Genomic DNA, 8,369 nt, shown 5'->3' with positions numbered 1-8,369 from the left:
CCCCCCCCCCCCCCCCCACTGTTGGAGCTATGACACTTCATAAAATTGTGAACAAGTTCCCAATCAGTTCCATTTTTTAAAGTTTCAAATATAATGTACATCTGCACCCAGGATTTATGGCTGAGCTAAGAAACCTTTGTGAAGACAGGCAACTTCCTCTGGGATGTAATTATGAGCATAATTACTTTTGAGAGAAGAAGTGTAGGCCCCTTACATCTTCTTAATGTGCCCTAGTGCATAGTTTAGCAGTCAGGGATGGGCAAAATACAGCCCACGAGCTGAATCTGGCCCACCAGGCCATTCTATCTGGTGTGTGGTGCCCTTAAAAAATTTAGAAAATTAATATTTATCTGCCCCAGCTGTGAAAGATGACAGCAGCCAGGGGTAGTAGGACCCAGGGGAAGCCCTGGTAGGCTCCTGCAATAGCAGGGCTCACCTGGCCCCACCCCCCACCCAGAAACCCCTGCCTAGCAGGGGCTTCTGGCCTGGGAGCGTGGGGCTGTATGCACCTCTCTGCCCCGAGTGGGAAATTCAGGTAAGAAGGGGATGGGGAGACAGGCAGGAAGGTGGGGAAAATGGGGGGGTGGGGAGTGGAAGTGAGCAGACGTGCAGGAGTGTGGGGCCCATTCCAGTGTCCTGGGGCCAGTGCTGGTGGGGCCTGGAGTGGGGCAGCAGGAGCACAGGGCATGGGCTGGTAGGGGTCTGTGGAGCCGGGCTGTACTGCACTAGGAGGGAGAGTGGGGAGCTGACTTGGCTCCATAGACCCCCAGCCAGCTGGGACCCTGTGCTCCTGCCAGCCCTGTGGCGCCAGCATGGGTCCCGCACTCCCACTGGCTGCCATGTGCCTGCTTGTTCCCAGCCCCACCTGACCCAGCTCCATGGCACAGGTGGGGATGACTGTGAGCAACTTTGACCCCAGGCACCCATTCGGGCTGAGCAGCAGTGGCAGTGGGGAACAAGCTGCTGCTCAGCATGGGGGAAAAGCAGCCCCTCCCCCTTCCGCTGCCAGCATTCCCTGTAGCAGCTGCCCAGAGCCCATGCAGGGCTGTTCTGCCTCTCTACCACATCCCCGCCACCTGTGGGGCAGCGGTGGCAATGGAAAGCAGGTGCAGGCAGCCCCTTGTAGGCTCCATGCAGCTGCCACAGGGAGCACCAGCGGCGATGGGTGCAGGGAAGCGGCCGCTTTTGCCCCACCCCAGCAGCAGTTTGTGTCCCACCACCACTGCCACTCAGCCTGTCAGGTAAGCCTGAAGTTGCCACAGGATGCAAGCTGCTAGTGGCATTGATGAACAAACTGCAGCTGAGCATGGAGGGAAAAGCACCACCCCTCCACTGCTGCCGCTGGGCAGTCTGCCGGAGCCTGCTCCATGCTAGGCTCTGCTGTGGCTCCTTTGCCACTGGCTCTGTGCTGCCCAGCATGGCAGCAGTGGCCATGCGGAGCAGCCACACTGGGTAGCACAGAGCCAGTGGCAATGAAGCTGTAGCAGAGCCTAGCACATGTGTGGGCTTCCCCCAGCAAACACTGCCCAGCAGTGGCAAGGAGTAGGGGCGCTTTCATCCACCATAGCAGCAGTTCATGCCCCATTCCTGGTGCCACTGCCACTCAGCCTGACAGACGAGCCCAGAGATGGTGTGAGGCCCAGGCTGGCAGCAGTGGCAAGGAACAAACTGCAGCTGAGCGCAGGGGAAAAATGGCCTCTCCCCTCCCGCTGCCAGCACTCCCAGCACCATCTACTTGGAGCCCACGTGTGGCTGCCTGTGCCCACTCTTCATTGCCACTGCTGCCCCACAGGTGGCGGGCACACAGAGAAGAGGCAGGACAGCCCTGTGTAGGATCTGGGTGGCTGCTGCAGGGAGTACCGGTGGCAGGAGGGGGAGCAGTCACTTTTCTCCCATGCTAAGCAGCGGCTTGTTCTCCACCGCCACTGCTGCTCAGCCTGGATGAGCCAGTGGGATGTGCGTGGAGTTGGGTCTGCTCGCAATCTTCTCTGCCTGTGTCATGGGGCTGAGGCAGATGGGGCTGGGAGTGAGCAGGTGTGCGGCAGCTGGACGGGAGCCATGGCTTCCAGTGCTGGTAGTTAAGTGCTGGCAGCAGGACAGCCCTGGGAGGGAAGAAACTGGCTCTGTGTGCCCTGTCCTGCTCCTGCCACCAGGGCTGAGCTTGGTAAGGTGCTGCCCATGCACCGAGACCCACACCAGGCCAGGCAGGACCTTCCACCCCTGCCCACAGCTGGGAGCAGGGGGATGCGGGCAGGGAAATGCCGAGGGCAGAGGACAGGGAGGCAGCTCTGCTGCTTGCTGCTAGGAAAGACAGCAGAGCCCCTTCTTTCTGGGCAGCCCCAACTGGGTCCTCCTCGGCCACCACCTGTGCAGCCCCCTCCCCCCCAGTGCCCCAACCCCATCCAATCCTTGCAACTCCACCCCCCCATAAAAATTAAATTTAAACATGTATATTAAATTTAAATCTGTAAATTATAGTGTTTGCAGGTCCACAGTATGAAAAGGTTAGGAGCCCCTACCATAGACCCCTGCCAGCCCACAGCCCCTGTTCTTACCACCCCACTCTGGGCCCCACAGGCCCTGCACTCCTGCATGCCTGCCCATTTCCATTCCCCTGGTCCCTTGCTGCCACCTTTCCCACTTTCCTGCCCACCTGCCAACCGCTCTGAACCCCATGGCTCCCATACCTACAATACCATACCCACACATACATATCTGCACAAACCCCCATACTGACCCACCCACAACTCCCCACAAACCCCATATTCACCCCATCATACCCCCTGACACCCATACATGCCCCACACAGTATACAAGTAAAACTGCATTTTGAGCTTTTATGCAATCACTTCTACATATACAGCACAAAGACACACAAATCAGATCAAAAATATATTTTTTAAATTAAATTAAAATATATTATTATGGGTGTTTGATTTTTAGTATAGAATTTGTATTTTTCCCCCCTAAGATGGCAAACCCACTTCTCCAAAGGAGTACTTCCAGAAACAAGGGGAGGAACTTCTGGTGGCAAAGGTCAGAGGTTAAGGGGGTGGAACTTCTGGTCCCAAGATGGCGACCAGGGGACGGGGCACCTGTCAAAGGGTGGGGCTACCCATGTGGCCCTCGGCAGCTTGCCAAAACTTGGTAAGCGGCCCTCTACCCAAAATAATTTCCCACCCCTGGTTTAGCTTGATAGTTTTCTGGCTTTTGAAAATCCTTCTGTTAAGCAGACATAAATCCCAAACGTTGTACAGGAAGCCTTAGGCTGAAGACTCCACTAAGTACCAGGAGATCTATCTAAACCTTAGGTGCTGCAATACATAACACTGCACTAGCTATGGCACTTGGAGTAACCATGAGGACAGCAAAGAACTGAGGCAACCAGACCTTTTAATAATAAGACGTTTCTAACCTTAGCTATAATAAAACTTTGCATAAATTTCACTTGTATAAAAACTAAATTCTTGGTTGTTTGGAACATGTTCACTCCCTGCAATTTCCTGCTAAATTACTTCTTCTACTGGTCGTTCTTTAAGATAACTCTGAAAGGCTGAAAAGAATGACACAATATTTCTCCAAACATAAAATAATGGGTTAATGTAATAGGTGATAATCATTGTTTAAAGTCAAGCTAAGAAAAAAAAATGTTCTTTATATCTTTCCTTAGTATATTCTGAAAACAAAGAAAATCTAGAATTGAGGTTAAGCTTTTCAGTTGTCATGGAGAGGTTGGCAATTTAAATTTTTGTCCATTTATATTCAGTTTAGTTTCCTTTTCTTACTGAGCTATTGTTTCCCTGTAATTTGAATGCCAGGCGATTATGAGAGCTGTGCACTGAAAACTGACTCAGCTCCATTTTACACCCACCTACGAAACTGAGAAGACAGTTTGGTCACATCTAGCTGGTAAAGTAGCTCCTTTCACATCTCAGCTGAATTTTAAAATGTTCACTTTTCAACTCCAGTGCCCCTTTATTTATCTAGGTTTTGTGTACAAACAATTTTATATTTCCAAACCATTGGAGAAAGATCTAACTGGTTTTAAAGGAGGCATTGAACCATCTAAACAGATTAGTGATCCAAATTAGGGCTGTGCAAAACAGCACAGTTCCATTTCGCCTTGTGTTTCGACTGTTTGAGGGAACAGTGTTTCATTTCGAATTTCATTTCAAGTCGAAACAGCTGTTCTGTTCTGTTCCATCAAAACTTCCCATCCCCAGCCTATAGTCAAAATGTTTCGACTTTCAAAACCTTTCAACTGGCCTTGTTTTGTTTCTAGGCTATTTCAACGGGCTTTATTTCATTCTGATTTTGCTGTTTCGACCTTGAAATTGGTTGAAACAGTGTCAGAATGAAACGGCTGGTGAAATTTTGCACAGCCCTAATAGAAATGCCTCAAATGGTTTGGAGTCTCTGTTGTTCTGGATACTGTAAATACCCCAATGTCCATAATGCTTATCTGACCTTAAACCAAAGGCTTTTGCTTTCCCTAATTTTGGTGGCACTCTCATAAGAATCTGTGAATCTGTCAGGGGATCTTTGTCTCTGGTCAAGTTAGAGAAGGATGCTTTTTTTTTCTTTATTAAATTCTCATATCTTGAGATTTTCTGAGGATGGTTTAGCATTTGACAGTAGTATAGATGATGGCTGTGACGGGGCAATGGACTAAAATGTATATGCAACTTGTTCAAGGAAGTCAGTTACAGGCAAAAGAGTGAATTCTCCAGTTTTCTCTCATAATAAAGGAAAATAGAGCTCTGGGACTCGACTTTATTTGGCACACTGAGATTAAACAGTCCCATTACAGTGAGTATTAATTGGATATTAGAAATACATCCTTACTGGTGTTCTATCTATTTAGGTTAATATAACTATTGAGTCCTCACAAACCAAACCAAGATTTTTGGGAAAATGTAAACATGACTGATTACAGGTGAGGTCCCTTCACCTATATTTACCTATTAACTATTTTCCATTAACCTAGTCCTATGACAGTTTATGAATCTACTTTCTCTTTTAGCTAATCACTTGATTTGCCCTTTATGAAAGCAAGCCTCCTCCACAGGCAGAGACAGATTTTCAAGAGGAAGCTGGCAATCCCATTTCCTTGTGTTTCTGTGTGTTGAATGTATCCAGAAACGAAGAAAAAAGGAGATGGGATAAAGGAAGCCTTTGAACATTTGAATTCTTACCTAACAAATTTTGCTCCCAAAGTTCACAGGACAGTAGTTACAAAAAAGCTTCAAGGGAGCCATTCATTCTCCATCAGAAAATTCAGTTCTGTCAATACTGAGCTATATCAGAAAATCATGTTTATTTTCCCAAAAATTTTGAAGAGGGGCAAAAAAGTCCTAATGATGTCAAAACACCCCATGTTGGCAAATTTGGGAAAAAACAGTTCAAATTTACCTTTGGAAATAACCTTTTGTTTCCATTGTTATTTTATATTTTGAAATATATTTGTAGTGCTTTGATGTTATTGATCTGAAATGATGTCTTCTTCATAATTTTCATCGGTGGAGAATCTTGAAATTGTCAGGTCTCATTCTGATTTTGAAGTGGAAGGCTGCAAAGTTATTCCTTAGTATTTTCAGTTATCTCTGTGCAGCTGCATCAGGAGTGAATATGACTTTCTTGTTTTATCTGGTCACAAAAGGACTATTAATTTAATATTTTCCCTCTAGAATCCATACGTTTTATCAGATTTTGTGACACTTGTAATGCTTCTAAATAGCATGGCCAGAAGCGTAGGAATAATAGCATGAGGCTACTATAGATCACAGTAAAAAAAGGAGTCTGCTGCTCTAGATAAAATGAGGTTTTTATAATTCAGCGTGCTAACTCAGAAACATTTACTGGCACACAGCAGGAAAAGAACAACTGGTATTAAAACTGATGCTTGCAAATTAGTAGTTCTAGTTATCAACTGTAACTCAAAACAGCCACACTTCTCCAAAGCAACCATTAATCATTTGAGGAAAGGTCTCTTCTGAAAAGGAAAATTTAACAACTCATCTTTTTCATGAAGGATTTCAGTTCCATACATGCTATTCTGGTTTGGAGTTGTGGGGGCTCTCAACCATCCCTACATCCCTGCTGTACAATTGGATAGGTACATTGGCCTTGTGCTATTCAAGAACTGTCCTGTCCATGAATGCAGCTCGATGAGATCTGGCTGATCATTAAGTTCTGATTTCACTGTGCACATGTGTTACATGCAACTCAGCAGCCGAGAGAAAGCCTCCAATTCCCAATCAGTGTACAGTGAACTGAAACTGTGGTTTCATTGCTAATGGCACCTATTCTGATGAGCTAATTCATATACTCCATGAACTGCTGCTAGCTTCATCACCTATAGCTTCAAGTGCCAGCCTACACTGCAGTCTAACTATAGTCCAGCCCAAACTGGCTTGTGAGATACATGACAGCTGGGCATTTTAATGTGGCCCCCCAAAAAAGAGAAGTAATTAAATAAAAAATCTTTTTCTCTGGTTTCATGTATTATGTTCTACTTGTCACTTAATGCTGAATGGTTATTTGACCTGGGGTGCTACATGTAGATCAATGACTATGGGTATGTTCACACTGAAAACTTTGTGCCAAGCAGGTTTCAGCTCTGTCAAGATTTTGATTTGCAGCTGAAGGCTTAGGAAATTTGGCCACCCCTAGAATAGACCATGATGTAAGCCTTTGCAGGTGAACAGTCTGTCAAAATGAAGGTTGTAAAAGTGAAATGTGGCAGTAACCTGGCTTACAAAATAGGTAGGTGGCTGGTTAATTCAAAGGGAGGGTCTTTGAGGGAAGGGACCCTCCCTCAAAGGGAGGGTCTTTTCAGGGTCTCAGTATAGTGGTGGTACCAGTGCATGCCTTTTCAAGCGGGTTTATTAGCAAACTGGGGAAAGTAAAATATATGTTATGCCACCCCAGAGCTGCTTTGTTACATGTAACTCATAGTATCCATCAGTAAACACATGAAGAACAAGACAAAAAAAATTGAGATCTTTAAGGAGTGAGGAATACTTTTTTTTTCCACCCCAGGAGACAGTGATAGAAGATCATTAACCATTATCAGTGGGTTTCTGCCAGGCAGTGGACTGCTGTAGGGGCATGCTCCATGTCCCTAACATTCTAAGTGTAACAGTACAGAAACTGGTATAAAAATATTTGTGATGGAAAAATGGGTGAGAAAGAAAGTTCTGGCTGTCTGCTGTCGAAGGAATAAATGTGTTTAAGCAGTTTATTAGATTATTTATTTAAAAACAGGTTGTGTTCATGTAAAGCTGGGTCCTACGGTAACAGTAGCATGGTCAGTCAAGATCAAGGAGAATCGGAATAGTAGGTCTTTCAGTGTCTACCACCAGTAGCAAAATGTGTGTCACATGTGTGTGTATGCGAGGGGGGGGGGAGGAGCCACAGAGAGCAGGGCATCAAGCCCTGTGTGCCAACTTTGTAGTGTCCCCCACCCCTGCGTGAATCCACACCCCAGCAGTAGCATCACTGTTGCAGCAGCAGCCAGGTGCACAGACCAGACCCCATTTTGATGCTGTAGCTGCAACAAGCAGGGCAGATATACAACCTGGCAATGACAGTCCCCTACTAGACCCCTGCTCTTGACACCCTCCCCTCCCCTCCTTTTCTCCCCCTCCAGCCCACCCCCATCTTTTCCAGAAGGATTTGTCCAGGGAAAACCCTGCTGGTTACACTTGACTACTACATACAGCCAGGTGGTTCAGAAGCTGCATGAACTGAACACAGAATGATTGAGGGTCCTTTTTCTACATCAAAGAATCATTTTACTCTAGTTTTCTCATATTGGGTCAAATGATGAAATCTTTGCTGTCTTATTGATCATCAGGCACTTACATGATGGTTGCAGAATACATCCACCCCTTGTTGCTTGAGAGCAGCATAGTGCATTAATGCTCTACTTAAATGTGGCACATCTTTATGACTGGTTTGCCATTTTATTGTACCATAAATTGCTTGTATCTGTGGCATGTTACAATTTATGGCACAATTAACATATTCATTGTGCCATAAATGTAAAATTGACCTGGCGCCTGAGGGACAGATTGTGAATGCCTTGTTTCCATTGCAGAAGCTCATGAACTGTTGCACTAAAGTGAGCAGAATTATTTGTATGAGCAACTGTTCATCAATGGCAGCAAGACCTTTACTTTCTGACCCTAAAGGAGCTGAATTTTTGTAGTTAAAATCAGACCAAAGGAAGTCTAAAGCAAATCAGACCCTTCTCCTAAAAAACAGAAAATCCTCTACTGGGATTTTACACACACACACACACACACACACACACACACACACACACACACACACACACACGCACATCGCACATGCACACTGACGGG

At 46.1% G+C, this 8,369-nt stretch overlaps 1 protein-coding gene across 32 annotated transcripts in view; it reads right to left on the bottom strand.

The window, feature by feature from the left end:
• The window catches only part of TRDN (triadin), a 366,530-nt gene that overhangs the window by 41,156 nt on the left and 317,005 nt on the right, over positions 1–8,369 (bottom strand). The window lies entirely within an intron of this gene.

Source organism: Alligator sinensis, unplaced genomic scaffold, assembly GCF_000455745.1.
Source record: "Alligator sinensis unplaced genomic scaffold, ASM45574v1 scaffold562_1, whole genome shotgun sequence".
NCBI classification, from domain to species: Eukaryota; Metazoa; Chordata; order Crocodylia; family Alligatoridae; genus Alligator; species Alligator sinensis.
Note: the sequence above shows the minus strand (reverse complement) of the source record. Positions and strands in the feature narration are given on the sequence as shown.